The 23,288-nt window shown below is 40.4% G+C and overlaps 1 long non-coding RNA gene across 1 annotated transcript in view; it reads right to left on the bottom strand.

Annotated features, from left to right (window-relative positions):
* The window catches only part of LOC149445008 (uncharacterized), a 244,692-nt gene that overhangs the window by 145,808 nt on the left and 75,596 nt on the right, over positions 1 to 23,288 (bottom strand). The window contains exon 2 of the long non-coding RNA XR_016306475.1: positions 3,800 to 3,857. This is a non-coding gene — a long non-coding RNA (uncharacterized LOC149445008). The remainder of the gene's footprint in view (positions 1 to 3,799; positions 3,858 to 23,288) is intronic.

Below are 23,288 nucleotides of genomic sequence, written 5' to 3'. Positions count from 1 at the left end.
CCTTTTGGGACCTGCGGCCCATTCACAAAGTGCTGTGCGCTATTTGTTGCTGCTGACTTCTATTTTTTTCTTTTGAGGGAGGCAGAACTCCTCTTTAACCACTTGCTCTCAGAGGGTTTACCCCCCTTCCTAAACAGGCCATTTTTTGCGATACGGCGCTGCATTAATTTAATGGACAATTGCGTGGTCATGCAGCGTTGTACATAAATGAGAATTATGTACTTTTTTTCCCCACAAATAGAGCTTTCTTTCGGTGGTATTTGATCACCTGTGCAGTTTTTATTTTTTGCACAGTAAACAAAAAGAGACCAACAATTTTGAAAAAAAAAAAACAATATTTTTGACTTTTTACTATTAAACATATCCAGTAAAACAATTTTAAAAAATCTAATTTCTTCATAAATTTAGGACAAAATGTATTCTGCTGCATGTCTTTGCTAAAAAAAATCCCAATACGTGTAAATGAATTGGATTACGTGAAAGTTATAGCGCTTCCTAATGGTGGTATATATACTGGATTTTTTTTTTAATATACATACTAGTAATGGCGGTGATCAACGACTTATTGCGGGACTGTGATGGGCATTCTGACAATGGGGGGAACTGACTAACTTCCACTGACATCCCAATGACACTAATACAGTGATCAGTGCTAATAAAAAGCACTGACACTGTACTAATGACACTGGGCAGGAAGGGTTTTACATCTGGGGCGATCAAAAAGTGCTGGTTTACTGTGTGTGCTGTGTGTGTTTTACTAGGAAAACATACTGCTGTGTATTTCTCTGCTGTGTTTACACATAGGTCTCTCCCCTGTCAGAAATACTTGGCGATCGCCGGATTCCGGCAGGGAATTTCCCGATGGGAACCGGTGATTAACAACTGTAGCCACCAATGGCGGCGCGGGTAGTGCAGCACACACCCCCAGGGGCGGACTGACAACTCATGGGGCCCCCGGGCAATAGGGGATCATGTGTCCCCTGTGTCCTTGCCCAAACTCAAAAAAGCCTATGAAAAAGGTACCAGGAGCATCTCATGGGGCCCCCTACTGACTCCGGGCCCTCGGGCAGTGCCCGAGTTTCCAAATGGTCAGTCCACCCCTGCACACCCCCTACCTGGAAATGCAACATCACGTGTATATATACGTGATTTTGCGTAGCCCTGCTGCCCTGTAGCAGTAGTTCTGCTATAGGGCGGTCGGGCAGCGGTTAAAGTGGCAATAAATCTCAAACCAAAAAATTTCATATATTCCAGCTCACCAGTCATCAGATGTGGTGGCTGCATTAATTTTCTTTTTCTTACACTTGTTTTCCCCTCTTTTTTCAGCTCATGAATTGGGCAGTAACACACCTCCTGTATTAGACTGCCCCACTCTGGATGAAGGAGCAACTGGGAAACCTTTGGACAGCAGCATTCTCGTTCTGGGATAGTGTTAAATATACTAAAACATTGAAGCCAAATTCCAGCTGGCACTTTATAAGCAGTTACAGCAACAGTTTTGTTACTTTTAGGATAAAGATTTTACTCAAATAAATAAAAGCTGATCATTGCAAAGAACCCCTGTTAATGGTTTGTCTCCATCCTATATCTACATCTGCAGGACAGCTTGTTCTTTTGAAAAACAACATACTTATTGGAAGGAACACAAGGTGAAAATAAAGGAAAGAAAACTAGAAAATGAATGCTGCCATAACATCTAATTGGTAAGCTGCAATGTAATAAATATATGTTTTTGGGTTTAATACTGCTTTAATTTGTTTTGTGCTACGTATAGTTTCATGCATCAAAAAAGATATATGTCCATCAAATTGAACCAAAAGACAAAAAAAAAAAATCTGTATCTTCTGAACCATAATCTTACAGCTGGTAAAGCATGATCACCGTTCTCTACTAAGGATAAAAAAATCTTCCTGATTCCCAAAGGTATGGGTGTTCAACCTGTGTCCAGGGGCGGACTGACCATTTGGAAACTCGGGCACTGCCCGAGGGCCCGGGGTCAGTAGGGGGCCCCATGAGATGCCCCTGGTACCTTTTTTCATAGGCTTTTTTGAGTTTGGGCAAGGACACAGGGGCCCCATGATCCCCTATTGCCCGGGAGCCCCATGAGTTGTCAGTCCGCCCCTGCCTGCGGCCCTCCAGTTGTTGCAGTCCCATCATGCCTCTGCCTTTGGGAGTCATGCTTGTAACTGTCAGCCTTCCAATGCCTCATGGGTCTTATAGTTCCGCAACAGCTGGAGAGCCACAAGTTGGACACCTATGCCCTAAAGCAAACAGATAATAATGCAGATTGTTCAAGGAATATTTTTTATTAATAGCCATATTTTGTTAATTTACAAAACATCTCCAGCCCTTTGTTGAAGCACCCTACCGAGATGGCTATGAGCAGCTCCTGTGGAATTCTATTCCACATTTTGTACAGCTCTTACTGTAAATGAGCATTTCTATATGCAAAAGTTAAAACTCTTTTCTGCCATACACAATAAGTTTCCACTTGTAATTTGCAATGACCTGAAACAGCCCAGAGCTATGCACTGGTCATAGGGCATGACACTTAAAAGGCCTCAGTTAAATAATGATCCAATTATGATTTATAGGAAAATGGCTGATCCCATTGGAATATGTGGTCTACACATGAATGCTGCTATTAGATACTTGCCTGCGTGTTGTCAACTACACTAGGAAAGAGCAAACAATAGCGTGAATCACCTGAAAACCTGATCAGAAAACTTAGCAGACAGCAGCAAATTGGGACCTTAAGCTGCCCATACATTGATCGAAATTTGTCCAGTCCAGATTTGATCCATGTATGGGCAGGGTGATTGTACCCAAGTAGATCCATCAGTCGACCTGGGTACAAACAGCCTATCAGATTTTTTTTACATGAAATTACTGCCAGTGGTTATAGCCACTAGCAGTATTCATTGTGTTCTGCCATGCTGGTTTTGAAGGAAACAAAACAAATCATCTATGAGCTGCCTTAGGGTTGATTTACTACAACCTAACTTGCTGTTCACTTTGCAAGAGAGGCTGCACATTGCAAGGATAGTTTTTACCCGAGATCTTAGTGAATTTGGTGAAAGTTCACTTTGCAAAGAATACCCAATCACGTGCAGGGAAAATAAAAAACAGCATTTTTGTTTGCACATGAGCTTCGTCTCATGCACTAAGCTCTGGGGAAAATTCCATTGCAAAGTGCAATTTCCCTTGCAAAGTGAACAGCCTTTTTGCCTTTAGTAAATCAACACTAAAGCAGTCTATAGTTCTCCAGTAATCTGATAACTTTATATTAAACGCGTTTGTTCTTCGTTCCATTTGCAATATGTGTTTATTTGGTGTTGTTCTGGTTGTCCAGTGTGATTTATCCTGTAAAGACTCTGGTACCATTTTTCATCAGAATGCATCGCATGATTACACAGAAGACTTGAGCTATCAGGCGGTCCTCATTTAGCTGAGTCTGGTTTAGATAAGGAGCCTATCAGGGCATTGGGCCAGCCTTGATCATGCCAGCTTTGACTTGGTTAGAATCCCCACAGAAGGAAATAGGTCATGCCTGTTACGTTGTGTGGTGATATTGCTGCAAAATAACACTGGTTTTCTCCAAAAAAATGAAGCTTGTTGTCCCATTATTGTCACACCCACTGGTATTTTATAATGCTATTGCTTTTCTTTCCTAGCACCAAAAAGATTGCTAACTGAGCTGAGATCGTAAACTGTAACACGTAGAACGTACAAAAATGCAAATTTATTAAAAGAAAAAATTATTAAAACCTTTCAGGTCAAATGCATTCCTATGTCTTACCAGAACAGTAGTTGGCAAGGGAAACATTCACTTTTGGTGCCAGCAGGGCGCAGCCAACCTGCAACAACATTTAAAGATAGCACAAGTCATACTGTGTGACCTCTTTGCTGAAATCATTTTATGTTTTTTTGGTCAGAATGTAATTTAACAAACATCATAGGATTTTACAATTAATATGCCCTGTAATATTTTTGTATATTATTTAAAACCACTTAAGAGCTGCCCCATAGCAGATATACTGCTACAGGCCAGCTCCGCTGTACAAAATCACATTATATATATATACAGTGGGGATCGAAAGTTTGGGCACCCCAGCTAAAAATTTGTATTAATGTGCATAAAGAAGCCAAGGAAAGATGGAAAAATCTCCAAAAGGCATCAAATTACAGATTAGACATTCTTATAATATGTCAACAAAAGTTAGATTTTATTTCCATCATTTACACTTTCAAAATAACAGAAAACAAAAAGATGGCGTCTACAAAAGTTTGGGCACCCTGCAGAATTTATAGCATGCACTGCCCCCTTTGCCAAGCTGAGACCTGCCAGTGTCATGGATTGTTCTCAATCATCGTCTGGGAAGACCAGGTGATGTAAATCTCAAAGGTTTTAAATGCCCAGACTCATCTGACCTTGCCCCAACAATCAGCACCATGGGTTCTTCTAAGCAGTTGTCTAGAAAACTGAAACTGAAAATAGTTGATGCTCACAAAGCTGGAGAAGGCTATAAGAAGATAGCAAAGCGTTTTCAGATGTCAATATCCTCTGTTCGGAATGTAATTAAGAAATGGCAGTCATCAGTAACAGTGGAAGTTAAAGCAAGATCTGGAAGACCAAGAAAAATATCAGACAGAACAGCTCGCAGGATTGTGAGAAAAACAATTCAAAACCCACGTTTGACTGCACGATCCCTCCAGAAAGATCTGGCAGACACTGGAGTTGTGGTACACTATTCCACTATAAAGAGATACTTGTACAAATATGGTCTTCATGGAAGAGTCATCAGAAGAAAACCTCTTCTACGTCCTCACCACAAAAATCATCATTTGAACTTTGCAAATGAACATATAGACAAGCCTGATGCATTTTGGAAACACGTTCTGTGGACCGATGAGGTTAAAATTGAACTTTTTGGCCGGAATGAGCAAAGGTACGTTTGGAGAAGAAGGGGCACAGAATTTAATGAAAAGAACCTCTGTCCAACTGTTAAGCATGGGGTTGGATCAATCATGCTTTGGGGTTGTGTTGCAGCCAGTGGCACAGGAAACATCTCACGAGTAGAAGGAAAAATGGATTCAATAAAATTTCAGCAAATTTTGGATGGTAACTTGATGCCATCTGTGAAAAAGCTGAAGTTAAAGAGAGGATGGCTTCTACAAATGGATAATGATCCTAAACACACCTCGAAATCCACGGGGGATTACATCAAGAGGCGTAAACTGAAGGTTTTGCCATGGCCTTCAGAATCTCCTGACCTCAACATAATTGAAAATCTATGGATAGACCTTAAAAGAGCAGTGCGTGACAGACAGCCCAGAAATCTCAAAGAACTGGAAGACTTTTGTAAGGAAGAATGGGCAAAGATACCTCAAACAAGAATTGAAAGACTCTTGGCTGGCTACAAAAAGCGTTTACAAGCTGTGATACTTGCCAAAGGGGGCAGTACAAGATATTAACTCTGCAGGGTGCCCAAACTTTTGCAGACGCCATTTTTTTGTTTTCTGTTATTTTGAAAGTGTAAATGATGGAAATAAAATCTAACTTTTGTTGACATATTATAAGAATGTCTAATCTGTAATTTGATGCCTTTTGGAGATTTTTCCATCTTTCCTTGGCTTCTTTATGCACATTAATACAAATTTTTAGCTGGGGTGCCCAAACTTTCGATCCCCACTGTATATATACACACACACACGTGATTTTGCATTTCCGGGTAGGGGGTGCACACGCGTGCCGCCCTGACTGCTCCACTATTGGCTGCTGGATATGTCAATCACCAGGTCCCAGCTAGCGAGCCCTTGGCGATCGTCGGCAGGGCTGAGAGGGGAGAGATCTGTGTGTAAACAACACAGATCTCTCTCCTGTCAGCATGGACATGCTGCTTTGTATCTCTCTGCACAGTAGAGAGATACAAAGCAGCATGTCTCCCATGTAAAACACAACAGAACACATATAATAAAACACACACAGCACACTGTTAACCCTTTGCCCCAGATGTTAACCCCTTCCTGCCCAATGTGAATAGTACAGTGTCAGTGCTTTTTATTAGCATTGATCACTGTATCAGTGTTACTGGAGATGTCAGTGGCAGTTATTCAGTTTCCCCCAGTCAGAATGCCCGCTGCAGTCCCGCAGACCTGCTATAAGTCGCTGATCGCCACCATTACTAATGTTAAAAAAAAAATTCCAGTATATATACCACCATTTGTAGACATTATAACTTTCACGTAAACCAATTAATATACACTTATTGGGATTTTTTTTAGCAAAGACATGTAGCAGAATACATTTTTGCCTAAATTTATGAAGAAATTTTATTTTTCAAATGTTTGTATTGGATAGGTTTTATAGCAAAAAGTAAAAAATATTGTTTTTTTCAAATTGGCAGTCTTTTTTTGTTTATAGCGCAAAAAAATAAAAAAAACGCAGAGGTGATCAAATACCACCAAAATAAAGCTCTATTTAAGGGAAAAAAGGACATAAATTTCATGTGGGTGCAGTATTGCATGACCGCACAATTATCATTTAAAGTAACGCAGCTCCATATCGCAAAAATTGGCCAGGTCAGGAAAGGGAGTAAATCTTCTGCAGGGCAAAGTGGTTAAATATATTACAGACTACACAGGGTACCAACGGCAGCTAAATATATTACAGAATACACAGGGTACCAATGGCAGCTAAATATATTAAATTAATTATTATTATACAGGATTTATATATTGCCAACAGTTTGCTCAGCACTGTACATTATAATGGGAGACAATACACGAGACAGTACAGTAACAATACAATACCATACACGAGGTGTTCGAGGGAAATTCATAAGAATGCTTCCCAGTAAATGAACCTATCACCTACATACCACAGCTCCTTTACTGAATAAGTAAGTTAGTAAGTTAAGCTCACTTACAGTAAAGTAGAAATAAGAACAATTTTGAAAATCATCCCCACTTTCTTTATACATGAATATGAATGTAAACCATTCTTATTCTGGTTAATTCATGAGTATACTCATTCTAATCTACAGGTGTTATACATGCTGGAAATCAGAAGCAGTCTTTTGCTGCTGTGAAAAGGATGTGGAAACGTTCTACAGTCTGATATATGACCTAGCTTGTCTCAGTTACTCATCCCATGTATCGTCCACACTGGATCAGTTTGTCTAAGGGTAGAGAAATGTAAGCTTTTAAAAAATCAAGATCAGCTAGCAGGTTTTGCTTTCGGGGTTTTATTATATTCATTCTTGCTGTTGCCATCTCATTCCTATACATTTTGTTTTATAGGTAAATTATAGGTATATTAGTCCATTTACATGGTAGCAACTTAATACATTGATGGGGTGAATTAGGTTCGGAAGGGTAGTATTATCAATACAAAGCTAAAATCAAGGACAAAGGGGCATGACTTTAAAACTAGCAGGATGAAAGTTCAAAACTAATCATAGAAAATATGCGTAGTTAATGCTTGGAAGAGACATACAGCAGAGGTCAACAATAGTAAGTAAGTCAACAATAAGTAAATTTAAACACTCTTGGAACAGATTTAGATCTATACTATACAAAAAAAGGTAAAAAACCAAAAGCAAAGAAAAAAATCCAAAAAGGGCAGCTCTAATGGACCTTTTGTTTTGTTTTTTTTATGCCATCACTCTTCAATGTTTCTGTGTGTCTAGATTATACTGAGTATTCTAAGTTAAATGCTTGATTTTTTTAGTTTTGTGTCCACCATTATGCTCTCTTTCTTTATCATAGCTTTGCCATCTCACTAAGTCACATACATTCTGTAAACTAATGAGTAAAATTATCCATGCCAGGCTAGAATACAGTAGAAAGTAGTCTTTCTACACCACCACAAACCTAATGCTTCCACTTCATACTTTTTCGCCCTGTAGCCTTTTTTGTGTTGTTGTTTACACAACATTAAGTGCATGGCATTAGCCCTAATGTAATTTCCTCTCAGAGAAGATGCAGCATTGACAGTGGTATATCTGAAGCTGTATTTACTTAAACCAATGTTCCTAGCCCTCACAGGCTTATATCTTTAATATAATAAGGAACTGAGCAATAAATATATTAACATTAGAATTTTTGAAAAACATGTTTACAAGGACCCAGGTATGTGTGCGAGTTTACGAAGAATTTTTGATTTTTTTTTAGAGCAAAGCTAATAGTGTTATATTGAAAGTTTCTTGCTCACAAGACCTAAGTAAATCAGTCCACCAGAAACTGACATTTACTTTAATAATGAATTTTTCTTGGCCATGATTTCTACTGACAGCTTAGGTCTAATAGAAAGTTTTTCTAATCACAGTTTCCAGCTCTACTCTCCCTACCATGAAGACTCACCCTTCCCGCTCCAGCAATGGGATTCAGCTTCCCCCTTGTACAGTCTTTACAATGTACAAACAATTAAAACAGGACAGTCTTTATAATGTACAACTAATTAAAAATCTAACATGACTGAGTGAGGCCTTGACATGTCCAGATGGGTGGATTTTGGAACACAAGTGCACAGATCTTATTTCTGAAGTTCCCAAGAGACTGGTGAACAGTTCAAGCAATGGCATACATTGAAATCTGAAATATTTTCTTTTGAACTGAACCCTTGATTTTCTGATGCATATGTGCCCTGGTCCTGCAGTTAAAACTCTCCTGTAATTAAAAAAAACTAAAATGAATTTAAAATTAAATTTAAAAAAGCTGAGCACTCTGTTTTAGCAACTAAGAGCAGTAAATGTTTATTATATAATATTATATTATCAAAAATATATAAGCTTTTGCCAGTTTTGGGCCAGTGCCTTAGATTAACTGAAAAGGCCAAGAGCTTTTATGGTCAACTGCATTAAATCAAGGCATTGGCCTGAGAGTGACCCTCCTTTTTTATACATATAATAATGTGGTCCTTTTTGCACATATTTGTCTGTTTTGTAATGGAAATTCTTTTTAGCATAGGTAAACAGCAGTTTATTATTGCTGCTTGTAAATGATGGGAATCACATTTTTGCATGTCTCACTGGGTTGAGAAAGGTGGTTCCATTTAATTATTAGCCATTGACACATCTCAGCAAGAAAGAAAGCCACACTTTTATCTAAATAATATGAATTTTGGCAACTTATTGGAAATTAAGACCCATATACTGAGTGTGTTTTAAAGATTATCATTTATATCTTTTCAGGCAATATGCACTAGAAAAGGTAGGTATCTTCATAATAAAATATTGCTTATTTATAGATCACAGTAAGGGCTCTTTCACACTGATGAATGTTGTGCTCTGTATAATTCAGATACCCTTTGCATAGTGTAGAATTCACATATTTACTACAGTAGTAACATAGACAACAGAGATAAACTTTGACAACACACCACATCAAACTGGTCATTCACCTTTCACTCTTGACAAAAACATTCTTGCAGATAACATGCTTTATCATTACTCTCCACTAAAAACATTCTTGCAAATAATAAGCTTCATCATTATGGACATTTGAAGGGGAAGATGATATGCAGAGAATGGAGGTGAATCTGTTGGCCACATCAGGGCAGGGCCATGAACTAATGACCTTGTGAGTTGCACATGAACTTACGTTTCCCAGTCACATCAATCAATCCTATGGCCCCTCGACATGAATAGAACCGAGAGTGGCCCCTTTTCTGTGCAGTTATTTGGCAAAAAGTCTTTGCATCACAAATCTGTAATCAGGTTCTCGTTTCTGACATGGGAAAATGGTGCCTATGAATGACCTAACTAATTCACTTCCTAATGGATGACCTGCAATAATAACTTGGAAAGGAGTAAGGTATGCAAGGGAAAAAAATCAACTGCCAGGTCAAATGGGTAAAAATCTGTAATGAAAATATTAACTCATAATTCATATTGAAAAATTACCTCTTTATAGATTGGAATTCAAAGAAGTAATATTTATAAACTGGTAGCGGTAACAATATAAATCTTTAATTACCTAAAAATTTACACAACAGTGGAACCAATTATGTTGCCACTTCTGACGTGTTTATGGGAAAGATTCAGAGCTCGATAAATATCCCAGGATAGAATGACATTGTGTTGGATGTCATGGGAGAGATAAAAAGTTGTAGAGAAGGACATTTCATGGAATGATAAATGCTATATCGTGGGGTTACTTTATAAAGCTAAGCTGGAGATGACCAGGCCACAAAAAAATAGGAGTAAGCTCTCTTTAAATAAAGTCCAGTCAATGGTTTCCTAGAAAAGGTGACAGAGGTGGCCTATAGTTTAGGGTAATTAGAAATGTTAAACAGAAGACTGTCCTACTGATAGAAAAGAGATGCCTGTTCGTGAGAAAAGTATAGCTTCAATGCTATAAACCATTGTTTCCTGCTATTTAATTTACTGGATATTGAAAGCATTTTAAAGCTTCATTTTATGCAGAAGTTTAGTTATAGATGGAACCATGTGTATGAAGTCGCCCCTGGCTCCCTATATGTCTGGAATATTCCTGCAGCAAGATCTCTTTTCTATGGTTCCTGACTCTGTTCTTGTCCACCTTTAAATATTGGATGTTCCCCTGTTATAATGGCTATTCCCCTTCAGACCCCAGCAGGGGTGCATGTAGGAGGTATATAGGTGGTACTTCCTACATGTGCTCCTCCTCGTTTGGCGCCAAGTAAGGGGAACATAAGAGGCCTACCCCAGGATGGGTTCTTCTCGCCTATGTCGGGCATCGTGGAAGAGGTCACTCACCCTTCACATGGGGTACCTTATCTGTGCCATGCTCATCAATGCCCTGGGACAAGGTGGAGACCGCTTACAGGGATAACTCAACCTTAAGGTGGTCCTCCAACTTAGAGATGGCCACACACTATGTACACTGAGCAATAAACTGGACTCCAGTTAACTCTCTCTGTCCCCCTGTCAGTGCACACCTTGACTGTAACTGCAGTCAGTTAGGAGTTAGGAGGGATATGCTGAGTCTATGCCTACTCCACCCGTCTAGTGTATCTCTATTACCCTGCTCCCAGTGACAGAACGGTGTCCCGCTGTGAACCTAGCTGGGACCTTGTGCGTGCACTTAATTAACTCCTCTGTATCCAGTGGCCAGGACGAGGACCTCTACTGTGCTAATCTGCTCCTGTTCCTATGGGAGATGGACCACTTGGGGAAGGAGCACCCAAAGCAACTCCCTGACTGCTAAAGGACACCCTGCCTATCACAGGTACTATGCTTCACAGGAGGCGGCCAGTGTTCGCTTTTAGACTTTCATTACCCTTGAAAACCACTTGCTTGCATTCCCACTGCATTAACTCTTGCAGGGGCTGACTTCATACCCCAATGTGCTCTACTGACCCAAGCTGCAGGCTATGTGTAGTGTGCCCATTACTTGCATACAGCCCTTTGAATAACTGCAGTCCAGGCATGGAAATGTTTCAAAACTTTACTGAAAGAACTCAGTAATAAAACTCAAAGTAGGCAACATTCTTTCCCTAACTCTAACCCTAACTAGGCTTTGGCTGCCCCAGCGTATCTGCACAGGGGAAGTCCATACTTAGCATAGTCCCTATTGGCAGTACTCCTGAAGCTGGTGTCCTCAGGACAGACTGCAGGTCCCAGCAGTCCTCCTACATGTTAAAGGTTTGGGTCGATGAACTGGCCCAGGGCTCAGGACATCTCAGACTCTCAGCATTTCGGCTCCCTGAGGCTAAGCGAGGCTAAGCAAGTCTCTGCTCCATGGCCCCTGGATCCGGACCCCTGTCCCTTTAATAATAGCACAGGACTGGTGGGTCGGACCCAAAAAGCCAGGGAATTCAGACAGGGAATGGCAGGAAAGACATTAGCCCCTTCCCTCCCAGCTGGGGGCAGCAACTGACTAACTAACAGTAGTCAACCTGCCTACATGCAGGCCTAGGAACTGAAATGTAGAGATTTCACCAAAAGAATCTTTGAGAAATACAAGGAACCATCAGTTGTTTCGTTGTGCAGCTTCTAAAATTGAAATATTAGTGAAATGACCCTTTAAGGTAGATAAAAAGCAGTATGTATCATAAACAGTTGCCTTTTCGTTAAAATGCTACATTTTGTAAACTTTTTTCCATTTGTTCCTTTTCTCTGTGCAGATCTCTTGCAGCCTCTATGTAGCCTATTCCTGCCGATGTGCATTCACTCCAGGAATGGTTGTCTGACATTTCTCAGGGTATGTTCCCTGATGGTGAAAATAGTGGACCATTGCTACATTTGTAGTCCCCATCAGAAGCCTATGTAACACAGAAGCAAAACTGGGAGACAGGGACAGAGCATTGTTACCCTATAACAGGGAGTTCTTGAACAAGGATCTTCATTGTAACATCGACAGGTTTTATATTTGTTGTAAAGCTGCTACAGCCTCTTGCCAGTAAACATATTGCTGAACACATGGCTGAGCCACTCTTGCTTTGATGAAGAACTATCATTAAAACATGTTTTAACAGTTCTTCCCCCCCCATGGGACAAAGTACATGTAGTAATTTGTTCTATGTTACTAGGTGCTTCCTAGGCCTAGGTGTGAAGTTGAACTGGGAGCTCCCCCTTCCCCTGCAGCCATCTTTAGATAGCTAGGAAGGAGATGACTACTTCACAAAAGCTGCTTTTCTCTGCTCCAAGCACTTTTCTGAGACAAGCAGAGGCAAGACAAATGCAGAGGGATGGGAAGTTGATACATGCCTCTCCCTCTGCATTCCTGTTGCCACCACTTGTCTTGGGAAAGTGCTTAGAGCTGAGACAAGTGGCCATTATGAAGTGGCTGTCTCCTTCCTAGCTATGTTGTCAGATGGCCATGGAGGAAGTGGAGGCACCCAGTCTGGCTTTATTCCTATTCTTATGGAGCACCTAGCAACATGGGACAAAGCACTACATGATAATCTCAGGTTCATGTGTTTAGGTATTACATGACTATTTTAGCAGCATTCCTAGTCCCTTTGCCAGGTGTTACTTACGCATCTGCAGAGCAGTCACATGGCAGCTCCTATATATGGATGTGTAGTGGTTGCATTGCATGAAAATGTGCCCACTGCTTGTCTATACTACCTTTTGGTGTTACTAAACCCCGGACCCTGCATTCACTCTGTCTGGTCTCCCACAGTACACAGAACATGGAAGTGCAATTATTTTAGTAACTATAAACTACTAAATACTTTTTCTCATGAGCAGTTATAGCAGTCTTGTGACTTCAGCAGAGCACTGGTTAAAGCTTGTAGGAGGAGTTTTCTTTCTGCTCTAGGAGGATGCAAAACCCCTGACCTCTGTCTGGACAGGGCTGATTGCCCCAGTGCTGATCACATGCACTCTCCCCCCCCCCCCAAAAAAAAAAAACCTCTCTAGCAATACACACCAAACTGAGCATGTGGCTACAGGTTCAGTCTGTCTTATCAGGAGATAAGACGTGGACATTTGAACAAGAGTAGGGGCAGAGAGAAGAGGAGCTTTTTACACAATGCAGAGGATTAACCCCTTAGGGTCCACATTGAGTATAACAAGCATACTTTACTGCATATACAGACTGATTTTACTGTTGTGGGTTTAGTAACCCTTTTACCACTTCAAGTTCCCCTTCCTGTCCATGCCAATTTTCAGCTTTCAGTGCTATCACACTTTGAATGACAATTGCGTGGTCATGCAACACTGTACCCATATGAATTTTTTAGCATTTTTTGAGACAGATAAAACTTTATTTTGGTGGTATTTATTCACCACTGGGCTTTTATTGTTTTGCTATAGAAATGAAAAAGTCCAAACATTTTGAAAAAAAAAGTGTTTTTCTTGCAAATAATCTTTCTTTATAGATCTCGGCCAAAATGTATTCATCTATCTTTTTAGTAAAAAAAAAAAATAACCCAAATTAGTTTATAACCAAAAATTATAATTTTTCAGAAATTTTTTTCACATTATTATTTTATTTTTTTTATATTATTATTTGTTTTATTTAATGTACCGTCATCCTAGCAGTACAGTGTCACCAGTGACACTGTACTACTTGTGGGGGTTGTTGAAGATTTTTTTTCCTTTTTTTACACTGATTGCTTTTACACCCATAAAGGCTGTAAAAGCAATAATTTCTCCTCCTCTCTGGCTGCATTCTTGCAGCCATTGAGAAATACGGTGAGAGCTGTGATTGGTCACAGCTTGTCACATGGTACAAGGCTGTTGTGAATAGCCACGTACCATGTGCTCTCTGTGATCATTCACAGATTTCACAAGTAGTAAGCAATGATGTCAGAAAGTGACATCTTGTTTACTACTCTTCCTGCGATCACTGATTGGCTAATCAGTGATCACATGAATTGGGATCTCACACAGAGGTCCTGTACATCGATCGGTATACAGGAAACAGCGGGCACCAGATCACAGTGCTGTGTGCTTTCAGGGAGTGCACACAGGCAGTGAATGCGGGGGCTGCTTAAAAACGGCCACCCGCTCCTGAACTGCTCCCGTCCGGCCGTTTATGTACATGAGCCGGACGGGAAGTGGTTAAGTAAGGGATCATCTTCTCCTTCCACCTTTAGGTAAGCTACCACAATTGGTGTGCTTCACCTCTGTATTCCACTATGCCAAAATAAAGTATAACTAAAGACAAATATTTTTTTAGATTTGGATCGGGTGGAGAGGGATTACAATACCTGTCAGCTTTTTATTGTTGCCTGTACCCCATTAGAGAGGTTCACCCTCCCTTTATTTGTCCTGTTTACAATTATGATCCAAAGTAAAAGTAAAACCCACATTTTGGGTTGTCCACAGCACAGGAATAGAAGGGAAATATTTCCAAAGGGGATACTAGTTCTGGTGACCCTGGGGACAACTAGGGATTCCCTCACTTTGGAGGGATTTTCTCTCATTTTCTGTTTGACTAAGGCACAGGAAGTGGGAAGAAATCTCCCCAATGGGACACAGATTCTGAAAAAAACTGACAGGGGTTATAAGTAGAGATGAGCGAATTTCTCAAAAATTCGATTCGGCTGATTCGGCGAATTCCAGTATGAAATTCGATTCGATGCGAATTAATTCGCTACGAAGTTAACTTATTAAAAGGGTTTCTAGGCTTCAGAGAGCCTTTAAATTAGTGCAGAACACTGTACCTTTAATTTAAATGCCCTTGGAGATGAGGAAGGAGAAGGAGAAGGATGAGAAGAAGGAGAAGGAGAAGGATGAGAAGAAGGAGAAGGATGAGAAGAAGGAGAAGGATGAGAAGAAGGAGAAGGAGAAGGATAAGGAGAAGGAGAAGGATGAGAAGATGGAGAAGGAGAAGGATGAGAAGAAGGAGAAGGATGAGAAGAAGGATAAGGAGAAGGATGAGAAGAAGGAGAAGGAGAAGGATGAGAAGAAGGAGAAGGATGAGAAGAAGGAGAAGGATGAGAAGAAGAAGGATGAGAAGAAGGATGAGAAGAAGGAGAAGGATGAGAAGAAGGATGAGAAGAAGGAGAAGGATGAGAAGAAGGAGAAGGATGAGAAGAAGGAGAAGGATGAGAAGAAGGAGAAGGAGAAGGATGAGAAGAAGGAGAAGGATGAGAAGAAGGAGAAGGAGAAGGAGAAGGATGAGAAGAAGGAGAAGGATGAGAAGATGGAGAAGGATGAGAAGAAGGAGAAGGATGAGAAGAAGGAGAAGGAGAAGGATGAGAAGAAGGAGAAGGAGAAGGATGAGAAGAAGGAGAAGGAGAAGGATGAGGAGAAGGATGAGAAGAAGGAGAAGGAGAAGGATGAGAAGAAGGAGAAGGATGAGAAGAAGAAGGATGAGAAGAAGGATGAGAAGAAGGAGAAGGATGAGAAGAAGGATGAGAAGAAGGAGAAGGATGAGAAGAAGGAGAAGGATGAGAAGAAGGAAAAGGATGAGAAGAAGGAGAAGGATGAGAAGAAGGAGAAGGATGAGAAGAAGGAGAAGGAGAAGGATGAGAAGAAGGAGAAGGATGAGAAGAAGGAGAAGGAGAAGGATGAGAAGAAGGAGAAGGATGAGAAGAAGGAGAAGGATGAGAAGAAAGAGAAGGAGAAGGATAAGGAGAAGGAGAAGGATGAGAAGAAGGAGAAGGATGAGAAGATGGAGAAGGAGAAGGATGAGAAGGATGAGAAGAAGGAGAAGGATGAGAAGAAGGATGAGAAGAAGGAGAAGGATGAGAAGAAGGACAGTTCTGTGACAGTTTCTGTCTATTTCTGACAGTTCTGGGACATTCACTCCATACAGCGGTTGAAACCGCTGTATGGAGGGAATGTCATAGAACTTGCAGAAATAGACTATTTCTAACAGTTCTGGGACACTCACTCCATACAGCGGTTGAAACATTGTATCTATTTGTTTCCATAAATGGATCCATTTATGGAAACAAATAGATACAATGTTTCAACCGCTGTATGGAGTGAGTGTCCCAGAACTGTCATAAATAGTCTATTTCTGACAGTTCTATGACATTCCCTCCATACAGCGGTTTCAACCGCTGTATGGAGTGAATGTCCCAGAACTGTCATAAATAGTCTATTTCTGACAGTTATGGGACATTCACTCCATACAGCGGTTTCAACCGCTGTATGGAGGGAATGTCATAGAACTGTCAGAAATAGACTATTTCTAACAGTTCTGGGACACTCACTCCATACAGCGTTTGAAACATTGTATCTATTTGTTTCCATAAATGGATCCATTTATGGAAACAAATAGATACAATGTTTCAACCGCTGTATGGAGTGAGTGTCCCAGAACTGTCATAAATAGTCTATTTCTGACAGTTCTATGACATTCCCTCCATACAGCGGTTTCAACCGCTGTATGGAGTGAATGTCCCAGAACTGTCATAAATAGTCTATTTCTGACAGTTATGGAACATTCACTCCATACAGCGGTTGAAACATTGTATCTATTTTTTTCCATAAATGACATTCTGCAGATACACTTAGAGGAGCGCTGCAGATACACTTTTTGGCCGGCTTGGAATTATTCTTATTTTCATCCTACTTCTTCTTCTTCTTCTTCTTCATCCTCATCCTCTTCTTCTTCTTATGAGGATGAGGATGAAGAAGAAGTAGGATGAAAATAAGATTAATTCCAAGCTGGCAAAAAGTGTATCTGCAGCGCTCCTCTAAGTGTATTTGCAGAATGTCATTTATGGAAAAAAATAGATACAATGTTTCAACCGCTGTATGGAGTGAATGTCCCAGAACTGTCATAAATAGTCTATTTCTGACAGTTCTGGGACATTCACTCCATACAGCGGTTTCAACCGCTGTATGGAGGGAATGTCATAGAACTGTCTGAAATAGACTATTTCTAACAGTTCTGGGACACTCACTCCATACAGCGGTTGAAACATTGTATCTATTTGTTTCCATAAATGGATCCATTTATGGAAACAAATAGATACAATGTTTCAACCGCTGTATGGAAGGAATGTCCCAGAACTGTCAGAAATAGTCTATTTCTGACAGTTCTGGGACATTCCCTCCATACAGCGGTTTCCGGCAAAAAGTGTATGTGCAGAGTTCCTCTATTCTGCAGATACACTTAGAGGAGCTCTGCAGATACACTTAGAGGAGCTCTGCACATACACTTTTTGCCGGCTTGGAATTATTCTTATTTTCATCCTACTTCTTCTTCTTCTTCTTCATCCTCATCCTCATCCTCTTCTTCTTCTGAGGATGAGGATGAGGATGAAGAAGAAGAAGAAGAAGAAGTAGGATGAAAATAAGATTAATTCCAAGCCGGCAAAAAGTGTATGTGCAGAGCTCCTCTAAGTGTATGTGCAGAGCTCCTCTAAGTGTATCTGCAGAATAGAGGAACTCTGCACATACACTTTTTGCCGGCTTGGAATTATTCTTATTTTCATCCTACTTCTTCTTCTTCTTCTTCTTCATCCTCATCCTCTTCTTCTTCTTCTGAGGATGAGGATGAGGATGAAGAAGAAGAAGTAGGATGAAAATAAGATTAATTCCAAGCCGGCAAAAAGTGTATGTGCAGAGCTCCTCTAAGTGTATCTGCAGAGCTCCTCTAAGTGTATCTGCAGAATAGAGGAACTCTGCACATACACTTTTTGCCGGCTTGGAATTATTCTTATTTTCATCCTACTTCTTCTTCTTCATCCTCATCCTCAGAAGAAGAGGATGAGGATGAAGAAGAAGAAGAAGAAGAAGTAGGATGAAAATAAGAATAATTCCAAGCAGGCAAAAAGTGTATGTGCAGAGTTCCTCTATTTCTGACAGTTCTCTGACAGCTTCTTCACATGTACAGCGGTTGAAACATCTGTATCCTAAATGGAAACTAATAGATACAATGTTTTAACCGCTAAACATGTGTTCCTTCTGTCAGAGAACTGTCAGAAATAGCGGAGCTCACTGCAGGGACACTTTTGCCGGCTGATCGGGAAATATTCGATTCGCGCACCCGAAGTAGGCAAAATTTCGGATTCGACGCGAATCGAATATTTCCTGAAATTCGACTCGAATTCCGGTTCGCCTGGTTCAATTCGCTCATCTCTAGTTATAAGCCTCCCATAATTAAATCATCAGCTTGTAGTAGCAAATACATCCACTTCCTACCTCTATGTTTAGAGCAGCCTTTCTCAACCAGGGTGCTGTGTCAGGTTGTCAGGGTTGCCGAGGCATCCTGGTTGGGAAAGGCATTCATTGTTTTAAGAAAGGCCTGGATTCTTTCCTAAATGCATATAATACAACTGGATACCAATATTTATAGGTAAAGTGGATCCAGGGAATCCTGACCTGTCTGCAGTACCTGGCGGTAAAAGTGCAGGTACAGTACTGCAGATGATAAAAGAGCTGTGTGTGTGAGTGTGTATGTATTTATATACTGTATGTGAGTGTATGTGTATTACTTTTAATCTTGACCCCCAAATCCTTTATGATCACAACTGCTTTTTAAGGTCTCATTCATAATAGTGGCAAGGACTGTTGCTCCTATGAATAACAATCCATGCTAAGATCACTTTTCAGAGATATTTTACAGAGGGTGAAAAGGTGATATGTCACCTGCTCAATGCTTGTTTTAACCTCCTAAATGCAGCATCACGGATGCCACAGCCGTGTGTAATGCATGTGGTTGCGTGGTGGTTGCAGCACAGCCCCATTCACTCAGGGGTATTATTTCTGCAGCAGCCACAGTGTGTGTAAAACCATGGCATCTACTACTGCAGCTACATTGGGAGCAGATTACAGGTGGTAAATATGCCATGGTTTTACAACCCCCAACTGCATGTGAGAACGAGCTCTTGGTTCATATCCATGCAGCTGCATGTAGGGCAGCCCATTCATTTCAAATGGCTGCCTTACCCACAGAAACACAGGGATAGAAGTCCCCAACCTTTTTTTTAACATTGCGCTACACTAAAAATCCACTGCATTTGCCAATGCACAGAGGTGTCTTGAAACCAAAATACTTTTAAAGGGTGTCGTGACTGGAAACAGATTGAGAAACACTGATTTAGAGTATGAGGTATGGATCGATTTACTTCATGTGAACAGTTTCCCTAATGTGACTTCAATCATTTCCTAATTCTATGCTATAGCTGACTGAGTCAGTACAATGTTCTATGTAACTTACAAATTATAAATTCTTTTCCACCTTTTAAATATCTTTCTGGTTGTGTCATGTACAAGTCATCTTCAATGCTGCCATTGTGAAAAACTGTTTTGATGTCATAATGTTTCAATCCCATATTCAGTTGGGCCATTATAGTCAACGAGGTTTTGAATGTAATTGATTTTGCAACTGAACTCAAATTTTCATCGTAGTCTTCTCTGTACTTTTGGGAATATCCCTTTGCAACCAGTCTTGCTCTTTATTTATGCTTATTTATCTATAGCTTAAAAGCTCATTATATACAATTGCATGTTTCCCTCGGGGTAATTCTGTAAATTCCCAAGCTTGGAGTTGGTTGAGAGTTGGCATGTCTTCATCTGCAGCTTTAACCACTTCCCGTCTGGCCATTGTATATAAATGGCTGGACGGTGGCAGTGCAGGGGCAGGTGGCTGTTTATAAACAGCCTCCCCACCCCCTGCTTGTGCATGCTCCCTGGGAGCATGCAGCACCGCAATCTGGTGCCTGCTGTGTCCTCCGGACGCAGTGGAACACTGATCGTCATACGGGACCTCTGTGCGAGGTCCCGATCATGTGATCACTGTTGGTTATGTGTTAGAGAAGACACTGGTAGCTTGTGATGAGGCAGAACTCTATTTTACTTGTGTGGCTTAAGCTGCAAACATACAGAGCACATTTCAGCAGACATCTTGGTTTTGAAGAGAGGAAGAGAAGAAGAGAGAGAACCAACAAGTTTTACACATATGCACAACTAGTAACCTTATTGTACAGTGCCATCTACTGGTCAAGTGATATTAACACACAATACTAGTAGTATAGTACATGCTGTTGTATTCCCAACAATCACTGATTGGCCAATCAGTGATCACATGCAGAGTAGTAACCAAGATGTAAGGTCTGACATCATTGCTTACTACGTGTGAAATCACAGAAGTCACATGGTGAAAGGCTATTCACAACAGCTTTGTACCATGTGACAAGTGACAAGCTGTGACCAATCACAGCTCACACAGTATTTCTCAATGGCTGCAAGAATGCAGCCAGAGAGGAGGAGAAATGCTTGCTTTTATAGCCTTTATCGGTGTAAAAGCAATCAGTGTAAAAAAAAAAAAATCTTCTTCACCCCCCACAAGTAGTACAGTGTCACCATGCTAGGGTGACAGTATGTAAAATAAATAAATAATATAAAAAAATTGTAATTTTTGGTTATAAACTAATTTGGGTTATTTTTTTTTTACTAAAAAGATAACTGAATAAATTTTGGCCAAGATTTATGATGAAATATTATTTATTTGCAAAATTTTATAGGAAAAACAGTTTTTTTTCAAAATTTTTGGACTTTTTCATTTATATAGCAAAAAAATAAAAATCCCAGTGGTGAATAAATACCACCAAAATAAAGCTTTATCTGTCTCAAAAAAATGCTAAAAAATTCATATGGGTGCAGTGTTGCATGACTGTGCAATTGTTGATCAAAGTGTGATAGCGCTGAAAGCTGAAAAGTGACCTGGACAGGAAGGGGGTGAAAGTGTCCGGACTTGAAGTGGTTAAAGCGAAGTTCCAGACGGTTTTGAGTTTATTAAAAGTCAGCAGCTGCAAAAACTATAACTGCTAACTGTTAATAAACACACACTTACATGTCCCAGAGTCCAGCGATGTTCTCATCCGCGCCATCCCTTCTCCCCTTCTCTCCTCCATGGTGCCGGCATCCCTACTGTGGGTACCAGTCTGTGACAGCTTGTGGCTTCACAGCCAGGTGCCCACTGCACATGTGCGATTCTTGCTGCGCCTCCTAATTGGTACGGCAGTCTTCTGGGACCTGTGAAAGTTCCCAGGAGACTGCAGGAGGAAGGAGGGGCTGAACTTCCGTCTCACTTTGCCGTAGCGAACTGAGCCAGAAGGGGGAGCGGGTACCTGTCAAAAACAGGTATCTGCTCCCCCTCAAAAGGTGCCAAATATGGCAGTGGAGGGGAGGAGGAGGCGGCAAAGAAGTGGAACTTCTGCTTTTGAGTGGAACTCCACTTTAATCCACACATCGCTTCTTAAGGAAAGGTAGATTTTGCATTTCATCCCAAGAAACTGGTTCAGGCTGTGAACAACATATGATAAGTATCTAGTTGGGATGTTCTTACTGGATGTAGCAGATTGTCTGACTAAGGTTGCAGGGGCTTCAACTCCTTTTCAGAGGATAAAACATTGAAGCTAATTTCAGTGATGTTCTGTTCCTTTTCTTGTGGTTCTGGTGGGGTTTCCTGCTCCGGTTGTTGTTCAGATTGGGTCACTTCATGAGGCTTTTGACACATAGATGTTTCAATCCTAATTACTCTTCTGCTGATTGTTATCTTATTGATGTGTCTGGATGTAAAAATATATAACCCTTTTTGAGACTCACTGTAGGCATTAAATACACTGTCCAAAGATTCTGATGTGTTTCAAGTCAAGCTTCTTTCCTTTCTATAACTAATATGGAGTTTTCTCAGTTGTTTTTCCAGGAAAGCAATTTTGGAGATACAGCAGCAAGCTAACATAATTGCTTTTACCCTATATGTTGTTGGCATATCAGTATCAAGAAACACTTTTCTGCCACTTTCACATAAAGTGAAGTTCATTCTCTCTGCAACCCCATTTTGTTCTAGATTGTATGATACAGTAGTCTGGAACCAGGGGTGGACTAACAACTCATGGGGCCCCCAGGCAATAGGGGATTATGGGGCCCCTGTGTCCTTGCCCAAACTCAAAAAAGCCTATGAAAAAGATACCAGGGGCATTTCATGGGGCCCCCTACTGACCCCGGGCCCTCGGGCAGTGCCCTAGTTTCCAAATGGTCAGTCCGCCCTTGTCTGGAACATAATAACATATTTCCCCAGGATAGCTTGTGTTTTGCCACTTGTGCCATTATCTGTGTGGAATATTTTAGGCATTCCGCTACATTTGGCGCTAACTTGGGCAAGATATTGTTCTAGTTTATCTGGAACTTCATATTTGCAGTATAGGTCCCATTATACCTTGAGTATTTATCAACAAAAAAATTTAATTAAAAATGTATTTCCTGGAGTCTGAGCTTTCAAAGGACCACATATGTCTGACTGAATTAAGTCTAGGGTCTATTGGGCTCTGATATTACTACTTCACCTGGTTGTTTTTTGCTTTATACAGCTGATACACTTCATTATTTGAAATGAAAGATGCAAATTAAAAATAATTAAAAATGGCATTTGAAAGAACAATGACAAGTTAATGCATATATTAGATTTGATTGATTTGGTTTACATATACTTTAATATTGGATTCTGTGTGCTTCTATGTATGCATTTATATTTTGACTGCCTGCAGCTAAAAGGCAGTCCAAAGCACTCATGAATTAAAAGCATTGATGCATTTCCAATATCTTATAATGCATTGCCCACATATTCTTTTGCATATTACCAGTCTTTGATTTCACTTCTGTTTTTGGATAAAATTTCACAACCAGTGTGGATGATGGTCCATTTTAATAATTTTGTTTCCAATATTGTGAGATTGACACACAATGTTCTGCTTTAAACATTGTTTCTGAAAGGGTTGGATTATTTACACGCTTCAAGTATTTTTCTTACTTTGCGGTAGATACTAGATTAATGTACTTTTCAAACCAAAAATGGATTAAGACAGAATGGGCCATTGGACAGGGTAGCAGTTTTGCCCCCCCCCCCTCAATTGACATTAATATGGATTGCAATAGCCACCTCATTTG

The sequence above is a fragment of the Staurois parvus genome, unplaced genomic scaffold, assembly GCF_062004578.1.
Source record: "Staurois parvus isolate SC_StPar_1 unplaced genomic scaffold, SC_StPar_1.0 ptg000750l, whole genome shotgun sequence".
Classification (NCBI taxonomy): Eukaryota; Metazoa; Chordata; class Amphibia; order Anura; family Ranidae; genus Staurois; species Staurois parvus.
This window is presented reverse-complemented; position numbering and strand designations above follow the sequence as displayed.